General features: G+C 49.0%; 1 protein-coding gene across 13 annotated transcripts in view; it reads left to right on the top strand.

Moving 5' to 3' along the window:
- Shq1 (SHQ1, H/ACA ribonucleoprotein assembly factor) overlaps positions 1-2,831 on the top strand; it is a 120,771-nt gene extending 117,940 nt beyond the window's left edge. For 5 of the 13 annotated variants that reach the window (XM_063285860.1, XM_063285857.1, XM_063285851.1 and 2 more), the window contains 3 exons: positions 344-465; positions 1,862-1,963; positions 2,066-2,831. The gene's annotated coding sequence lies outside the window, so the exon portion shown is untranslated. Of the gene's footprint in view, positions 1-343; positions 466-1,791; positions 1,964-2,065 lie in introns of all 13 variants that reach the window. The other 8 variants (XM_063285858.1, XM_063285854.1, XM_063285855.1 and 5 more) reach the window with 3 other exon arrangements.
- Positions 2,832-9,283: the final 6,452 nt, after the last annotated feature.

Genomic DNA, 9,283 nt, shown 5'->3' with positions numbered 1-9,283 from the left:
CTCCTCCCCCTCCCCCCTCTTCCTCTTCCTCCTCTCCCTCCTCCTCCTCCTCTCCCTCCTCCTCCTCCTCACCCTCCTCCTCCTCCTCTTCCTCTTCTTAAGTCTGATCCGTTAGTACCTGGTCAAGCCCTCTGATCTCTGTGGTGTAGACACCCCCTGACCTGTTCACGGCTGCCTGTGTCGAGTCAGTAGATGGGATGTGGGAAGAGATGCATTCTATACAGATTCAATGAACCTCAAAAGATGGTGGATGGAGAAGAATATTTGGAATGCATTATCTCCTGTCATCTTCATTTTAGTGTGTTGTACTTAAGGAACACTTCTGTTTTGTTTCTACCAACAGTTGTATTTCATAGCCAGCTTGGGAAAATCCTGGATATGTTACGTGTAGCTTCAGGAAGGTATGGACCAGATCCGCCCAGCAGTGACTTGGAGAGGACCTTCATCCTGCCTGTGCCCAGTTAGGTGGGTTCCATTTTTTTTTTTTTTGGTTCTTTTTTTCGGAGCTGGGGACCGAACCCAGGGCCTTGCGCTTCCTAGGTAAGCGCTCTACCACTGAGCTAAATCCCCAGCCCCGTTAGGTGGGTTCCAGCAAGTGACTACACCTCAACACTTAAAAACTGTTTATTGATATAGTTTCGGTGGTGTGTGTGTGTGTGTGTGTGTGTGTGTGTGTGTGTGTGAGAGAGAGAGAGAGAGAGAGAGAGAGAGAGAGAATACGCAGGTGCCCCGTGGAGGTCAGAAAAGGCACTGGAGCTGGAGTTGCAGGCAGCTGTAAGAAGCTGGATCCTCTGCAAGAACTGTAATTGCTCCTAACTGCTGAGCCAGGCTCCATCCCCAGCTCCATCCCCAGCTTCTCTCTAGTGTCTCCATCCCTTCCGCAGCCAGCACAGTGCCAGCCACAAGCTGCATGGTCTCCCGTTTGGCCTGAGAGACTTACACAGACCAGAATACACAGGTCTATAAAATAGATATCCAAAGCCAACACAGATAATAAACCATGAAGAAAATGTATTTCAAAACAGTTCTTTAGTACGCATAGAATTGCATCATTTAATGAAAGAGAAAGCAGATTTGCAGGCTAAAGGGACAGATGTGTGTGTGTGTGTGTGTGTGTGTGTGTGTGTGTGTGTGTGTGTGTGTGTGTCTAACAATGCAATCCAAACCTAATCTAGTGGACACTCACACGTCCAAGAATGGTGGTGGTAGGAAACCGCCCCTCTGACAAACTGCTGTCTCTAAAGCGTCAGGAAACAATGGTGAGGGAGAGCTCTACAGTTCATAGCCTTCGAGAGCCAGGGTTAAAGCTCAGGTGTTCTAGGCAGCATGCTTTGGCCTTAGCTGGCGTGGCAGCATGTGACATGGCTGTCCTGAGGTCACCTGATACGGTATGGGTGCGCTCTGCCCAGGACAACTCCAGTTCACTGTGTGCTTGACTCTGGGCTCTTTTTGTTGAGCTTTCAGGAGCATTTACAGCCACCAGGTTTTCTCCACCCCCACATTCAGTTACACAACCTCATATGGGGTCATGACCTATGGTTCTAGAAGCTTGGGCTAGATGACAGAAATGAATCTCTCAGCTGGATGTCACAGGGGTAACACAGTCTCTCTTGACACTGCTTCCCTCCCCCACTCCTTCCCTTCCTTCCTTCCTTCCTTCCTTCCTTCTTTATTTTATTTTTTAAATATTTTTCTGTACATGTATGCATGCACGCAGAGGCAGAAGAGGACATTAGGTATCTGGCTCTGTCACTCTCCACCCTATTCCTCTGAGACAAGGTCTCTCTCTAGCTAGGCTGGAGGAAATGGAAGTCGAGGGCTGTAATGGAGACCTCTCTCTATCTCCCTGTGCCTGCTGTAGCTGGGACCACATACCACTGGGGCATCCGATCTCAGCAGAACAGCAGCACACAGTGACCAAAGCCATGAGACCCAGAGCTGCACTTTCTGAGCCTCAAGACCGGTAATATCATTTACTTGCTCACTGTGTGGTCTTGGGTGAGTTACTAACCTTCTCTGTGTGTTTATCTAAAGGATAGAAATCATGCCTTTATTTCTCTTAAAGGTTGGTGTGGTGATAAAGTCGAAGTATGTTTATGCGTGGTAAGCAGTTGCCTTTCTGTTGCTGAGACAAGACACCATGACCAAGGCAACTTTCAGAAGAGTTTACTCTAGCTCATGGTTCCGGAGGCTTAGAATCCATGGCAGTGTAGACACCACAGCAGGACGCAGCAGGCTGGGTAGCAGGAGCAGGATGCTGAGAACAGCTTGACCTGCAGAAGCAGAGGGAGAACCGGAAGTAAAGGCTCTTCATCTCGAATCCGTCCCCACGTGACATGCTTCCTCTAGCAAGGCCACACCTCCTATGTCCCCCAAAACAGTGCCACCAACCGGGGGCCAAGTGTTCAAGTAGCTGAGACTGTGGGGTACACTCTCATTTAACTCAGCACAGGTATATGCACGGATGCACATTTGTAATTAAAACAGAGATGATCCTTAGTGTGGCTAGCAATTACGCTGCGTGTATTAGCTCCTATAGCTCCAATTGCAGCCTGTTTCCTGCCCCCAAGAGTGAGGCCTGAGAGGTCGGATGCCTTGTCCTCTGCCTATATCCCAGGCACGGTACATAGAGCTTAATATCCAACAAACGTGTTGAATTAAATGGAGCTACAAGTAAATACCGAGGGCTATCGGCATGATTAAACGGGAATGTGTGCTCGCTCACAGATCACCTGGTTATCATATCATTAATTATTGCAATAAATAATTTTAACACTTTGTTGAAATACAGTTCGCGTAGCATTTCTTGAAATAAAATTCACCCATTTAAAGCCTGCGGCTCAGTGGTTTTTAGTGGACTCTCAGAGCCATGGAGCTCTCTTTAGTCATCATGGTCATAGAATGCTCCAGCACCCTGGACAGAATCCCACCCTCAACACCTCTGCGTTCCCTGCCCTGCCCTCCCCGCTGCCAGCTATGGGAGCCCAGCTTTGCTGTGCCTGTGTGGATTAGCCTGTTCCGGCCATTATGGGTAAGTGGAGTCACATCGTTGGTGGTTCTTGGGGTGTGTGTGTGTGTGTGTGTGTGTCTGTGTCTGTGTCTGTGTCTGTGTGTGTGCGTGTGTAAAGGCAGTGCTTCTTCCTACAGTGTTTGCATGCCATTTGTGTTGACAAGATAATTTTGATTTTGATTGTTTCATATGTGGGGATTTGAGCTTGGGACCCCACCCATGCTAATGAACATGTGATAAAAACAGGAGGTAAAAACGAGAAGAGAGGATACTGAGGAAAGATCACAGCGCACATGGGCATGGCTGCGTGTGCCTGCAGCCCAGCATGAAAGAGGTTGGGGTGAGAGGGTCACAGGGAATTCAGAGTCAGCCTGGGCTGCACAGGTGAGTCGGGGGTAGTGAGATTCTGTGTGGACAAACAACAGTGTCAACAACAATGAGTCCAAGACAGATACGCTGGCAAATGTCTGGCATGCCGGGCTCTGGAGACTGGACACATGCAAGGCTAGCCCAGGCCCCAGGATGAGACCCTTACTTTAAAAAGCAAGGGTTAAGGATGTAGCGAGTAGCCAAGTCTTTGCACAAGCCCCTGTGCTTAGTCCCCAGATCTGTGTGGCAATGCCTGCGGCTGCTCCCAGCAGCACCAAGTTACTAACATTGTTGGTACCGCCAACTGTGAATGGCCCACCCATACAATAGAGCAGCCGTATAAGGGTCCACAGAGGAGTGTTGCAGTGACGCTACAAATGGCTTCCTGTGACGCCATGAATGGCTTCCAGAGAAATGCCAAGTGCAGGAACTCAAACACAAGATGGAAGAGGGTTCCACTGGTGAGACGGTCTAACAAAAGGCAAAACACCACAGGGAAAGCATAGGGGTTTCTGGGTCTGAAGACTGGAGCGGGGCTCAGCTGCAGACATGCCTGAGGAACCCAGGGCAAGAAGATGCTGTGTGTTTCGACTGGAATGTAGAACACGCCAATTACACACATGCACTCGGGCATCCCGTTCTGCAGAGAAACAGGCAATTGCATTGCCACACAATCAGTAAAGGAGGATAGAGAAAGTAGAACCTGCAGTTGCTATGCTACTGTTTGTTAGCTGGCCCTCACCACGGGATGAATGCTGCTGAGACCCTACAGTATTCCCTCTCAGGGCTCACGCGGACTGAGTGAGGCAGGCACCAGCTGCTACAGAGTGAACTATGTCCTTGCAAAATTAAAAGCTGTGGTCCTTTCCTCCAGGATGCTAGGGGCCTTTGGGAGATATTAGCATTAGACGAGGTCATGAGGGTGGGGCCCTTGTGGTAGGATTAGTGCCCCCACAAAGGAGAAACTGGTAAAGAAGACTGTGTTTATGCATTCCAAGAAAGGCATACGTGGACACAAAAGCCTGCAAGTCAGAAATAGAGTTCTCCATATTCACATCCTGATCTTGGACCCCCAACTCCCAGAACCATGGGGAAACTGACAGTTGTCAGTTGAGTAACTCAGACTGTAGTGTTTTTTAGCACAACTCCAGAGAGGACCAATCATGGTGGGGACCCATTTCACAGAAGCAGAAACTGAGGAAATGGGTAATAACTTTGCCAAATCTACCTATAGCATTCAGACTTATGCTTTACTCACCCTGTTATGGCTGGAATTGTACCCTGGGGAAGGGGGAGAGGGAGTAAAGGGGGAAAGGGGTAGGGCTCAGTCCTCAGCTGATGTGGCTATTTGGGGAGTTGAGGAAACTTCAGAAAGCAGGGCCTTGCTGAGGGAAAAAGTGATTTCCTGACCGTGAGCCCTCAGGAGTAAACGTTTCCCTGACCCCTCCCCTCTTCCTTCCCGTCATACATGACCTTGAACTTCTGTCACAGGTTCCCACTGCCATGATAGAGCCAAGCAACCATGAATCAAAACAAACTTTCCCTTTACCTGCTTACTATCAGCTATGTTGCCCCAGATATGAGAAAAGTAACCAATCCAAGCCCAGAGGAACTACCCCTCTCATCTCAGGGAACGTGGTGGCTCAGGCTCCAGTTCAGGGATAAACCTTGAAACCTGGTCCAGAGAATCAGTTCACTGTGATCCTTGGACCCTAAGGGTCACTGTGGGGATCAGATGGTTTCCCTATCACAGACACTGAAACCCAAGTTTTGCTGGGAATGCTAGAGGGAGAACACATCTAGAAAGAAGTCAGTGTTCTAAAAGCATCAGACAGAGAGGAAGAAACAGCTTGGAGCCCCTGGATTGCTTTGTCCTGTTGCTACTGTGGAAGGACACTCAGTTACACAAACCATGAAGACCAGGGGGTGTGGCCTTGACTCCAAGCATAAGGAAGACTCTGAGGTTCACACACGGCATATGTCTAACACACAGCGCCATTCAAACACAGGTTGATCCTACTGTAACCACTCGGCGAGTGCTCTGTACGCGCATGTCCCACCGCATACCTGTGGAGGTCAGAGAACAACTTTTTGGTCCACTCTTTCCTTCCACCTTTGCCTGGGCTCTGAGGATTAACGTCAGGTATCCAGGCTTGCGTAGCAAGCCCTTCTATCCACAGAGCCATCTATCTCACTGTCTCCTCTGCCTGGCTTCTTATATAAGTACTGGGGACTCCCAGTATCTCACAGACCTTCATAACTACAGGGCAGGTACTTTACCCTCGAAACTGTCTGTCTACGTGGTCTGGTACTCACTCTGACTGAGTATCTCTGCAGAGGAAGCAAGAACCTCAGTGCATGAAAAGGTAAGACTCTGAGGTTTTGGGACGTTACAGCAAGAGTGCTGGTGTGGCCGCACTGCACGTGTAGGTCTGAGGCCTGGCCCTCCTGCAGGAACCAGGTCAGCGGCCTACGTCTGTGCAACCTGTCTTTCTTCCCACAGAAAAATGGAAATTAAAAAAAAAAAAAACATCCTCCATGTGCCATGGAGGTTAATCAAGATAAGAAAGGAAAAGCCTGAGCACAGCACCTAGGAAAGAGTCCAAGACAGTAACTATTTTATTGACGGAAAATATTGACAGAGTGCTGGGAACTCCCTCAGCCACCCATGCCTGTCTGACCTCACTGTAACTACTTTGTCTTGTTTAGTTTCGCCTCTGAGTTCTTTGCTTTCTGTAATGATTTTAGTAACAGCAGGCTCCTCCACAGATGCTTAAAATCAAGCACAGGTGGGATCAAAGAGGAAGACTCTACCCCGTATCCTGCCTCCAAGTGTCACGGTGCCCTTGAGTGCTGGACCCTGATCTGCTCTGCTCTAAAGAAATGTTGAAACTTACCCCAGGAATCTGGAGAAAGGAGATGGCTCAGTGGAAAGCACTCATATCAGATGGCTCGACACTGACTGTTAATTTCGGGGGATCCAACACCCTCTTCTGGATTATTCAGGCAACTGCAAACACACACACACACACACACACACACACACACACACACACACGAATACATAATTTAAAACAGTAAAAGTAAGTCTTATTTTTTAAAAGCCCAGTGTTTGGCTTCCATCCCGGAGGCTCATTAGCCAGGAGAAAAGCCAACTGGAGTCAGTGTACTCTCTTCCCCACCAGCAGGGAGCGCCCTATCTCAGGGGGACAAGTGGGATGGTTGACCCTTGGAAGTGAGAGCCAGAGGGCAGGAGGGCTACAGTAGACAACCTGCCCTGTCCATCAATGACCCTGTGAGCTGGGGTCCACCCAGGGCCACAACTCGAGGACTTCAAAATCACGTGAGAGACTCAGACATGCGAGCTTTTCCTATGAAGATGACCAAATGTGTATATACTCCACATAGGGAGCCAGTAGCTGACTGAAGGACAGATTCTACCCCGTGGGGTGAACAAGTGTATTTAATTGTAGTTACGGATACTTCCTTGGGCTTACCTGCAGGAGCACGGTCAACTTACAAGCAGTTGCATCACTGAAGAAAAAGTCTCTCTCCTGTAACCGTTAGATGCCTGTAAATCCTCAGGGAGGGGTAGGGTGTCATGAGACACCATCCCTGCAATCTCTAACTATATATTTAGATATAGATATATAATCTATCATCTATCTATCTATCTACCTATCATATATCTATCTATCTATCTATCATCTACCTACCTACCTACCTATCCTCTATGGTAGAAAGTTAATGACAGTACCCACAGCTGTTGAGGGTTCAAGATGACAATAGCTATGTCATACTTGCTCCACAACAGGCTGTTTCTCAAGGAGGTCCAGGGACACCGTACATTTGTGCTGCATTCTTAGCTACAGGAGACCCCTGTGGGCAATGGGGGAGGCCCCTAGGTGGGAATACTGGACACAGAGCTCTCTTACTGGCTGCCTGTGACATTTACAGTCCATGGCCCCTCCAATGACCATTAAGATTGGGGCTCCCGTGAGCCCCAGCCTACCTTTTTCTCTTGCCTCTACCAGTTGGAATCCTGTGCAGAACTGGTTCACCTCTTATCATAAAACTGCCTGCTTTTACCATGTTTGTTGTTGACTTTGGGAGCTGCTGTGCTTGTATGGGGTAGTCATCGACCTTGTGATTGCTACTGGAGCCTGGCTCTCCCTGCCTTCTGCCCAATCTCTGTTCCCCACCTCAGCATTGGCCCCTGACATCAGTGGGTGGCACCTGTGTGCTGCTAGAAGGGCAGTGCATGCAGACCAGACCACCCTGTATGAAACCTCAGACTCTGTGGCTGGGGCCTAGCAGCCTGACTTTAACCTGCCCCTAGGGAACACTGGGACACAACACGTGTGAGAAGCTGGGAGCTTCTTATCTTAGCAGTTGCTTTCCCAGAGAGTTAGTTCCTGCTCTCCGACCTGCCCTCAACAGCTAGTACTTAACTTTAGAAACATATTCCTCTAAGAAAATCCTCTAATGGGTTTTTATTTTAATGTTTGCAAGGCAAATACGTTTATGGTAAATTTTTCAGACAGGAATTTGTGTATCCCTCGCTGATCTCCAACTAGCTTTGTGTCTGAAGGGGACCTTGAACTTCTGATCCTTTTCCCATCTCCCCAGTGCTGAGGCTAGAAGAGTTTGAACCCTGAGAATTGAAGAGACTTGGCGCTTGCCAGGCAAGCACTCCACCAAGTAAGCCACACCTCCAGCCCTGAGTCCCAGATACTTTATAAAGGCAACACCTTACTTTATGACCATGCATTGAGGTCCTAGTGTGTGGCCCCTGGCTCTGCTGCCCGTCCAATGTGACCTCTCTGGGCCTGCATTTTCACAGCTGTGGAACGCATCTGGGAGAAGGAAATCGGTCGGTCTGTGGGAAGTACTTGGCATGGGGCATGGTGGGTTTTGGAGCTGAGTGTAGACCTGGGCCAGCATTTCCAGCCTGCACTTGATTCTGTTCAGCTTCAGAGTGAGGTAGCCATTACTCTTTGCTTGTTTTGCATGGATCCAGGCTCCCTGAGGTACACAGGGATTGCTTAAAGTGCACACAGAGCAAGGGATCCAAACCCAAGCCTGGCTGCACTGTTTTAGTTATAGGATACTAGTCACAGGACACCCCATGGCCACACCCCCAGCTCCACTTGACAGGTGATTCCCCCAGCCCTGGCGGGACCCAGGTGGCCAGAATTCACTCTTTCCCATGGATCCATATTTGACAGGGTCCTCCAGGGTTCCACAGTGTGTGCACAAGGCAGGCAGTCTGAAGGCAGAACTGGGGTCACCTTCAGAGTTCCTTCTCATCATGACCAAGGCTGAAGAAGTCAAGGTCAGTAGATGTGACCTTGGCAGATGGGGTGGCTCGGGCCTGGGGGCTAAAGGCTGTCAGATTTCAACCGTGGGCATTAAGAACCAAAACAATGGTGATTTTTTTCACCGTGCAGACATCAGATAGCCACACATCTAAATGTCGAGGAGATGTTTACCTTGTAGTTCATCTATGGCTGAGCAGGTCTTCAGTGGGCCCAGAAACACAGACTCGACATTGCAATGTTACTGATGCCAACATACAGAGTGGAGGAGGGCAGTGACGTGAAGAGCTATTATCACTTGCCAGACACCTACCACACACTCAGCCGCTGACAGGCCCTGAACTCATTTGACCTTTGTGACTGCCACTTTTCAAATGAGGAAACTGAGGCATGAAAGGCAAAGTGATAGGCTGTGTTGTGACCTAAATAGGTCTGGCCTCCAAGTCAACATTGTGTGACTCACTGTGACAAAGTGCCAGCAGATGAGACCATGGTCAGTCAGTGAGCCACAGGCTAGGCTAATAATCTAATCTCACCTAAAGAAATGTTTAGTTTGGCCTGAATAGTGGGACTTCTGAAATGTCTG

The sequence above is a fragment of the Rattus norvegicus genome, chromosome 4 (assembly GCF_036323735.1).
Source record: "Rattus norvegicus strain BN/NHsdMcwi chromosome 4, GRCr8, whole genome shotgun sequence".
Lineage (NCBI taxonomy): Eukaryota > Metazoa > Chordata > Mammalia > Rodentia > Muridae > Rattus > Rattus norvegicus.
Note: the sequence above shows the minus strand (reverse complement) of the source record. Positions and strands in the feature narration are given on the sequence as shown.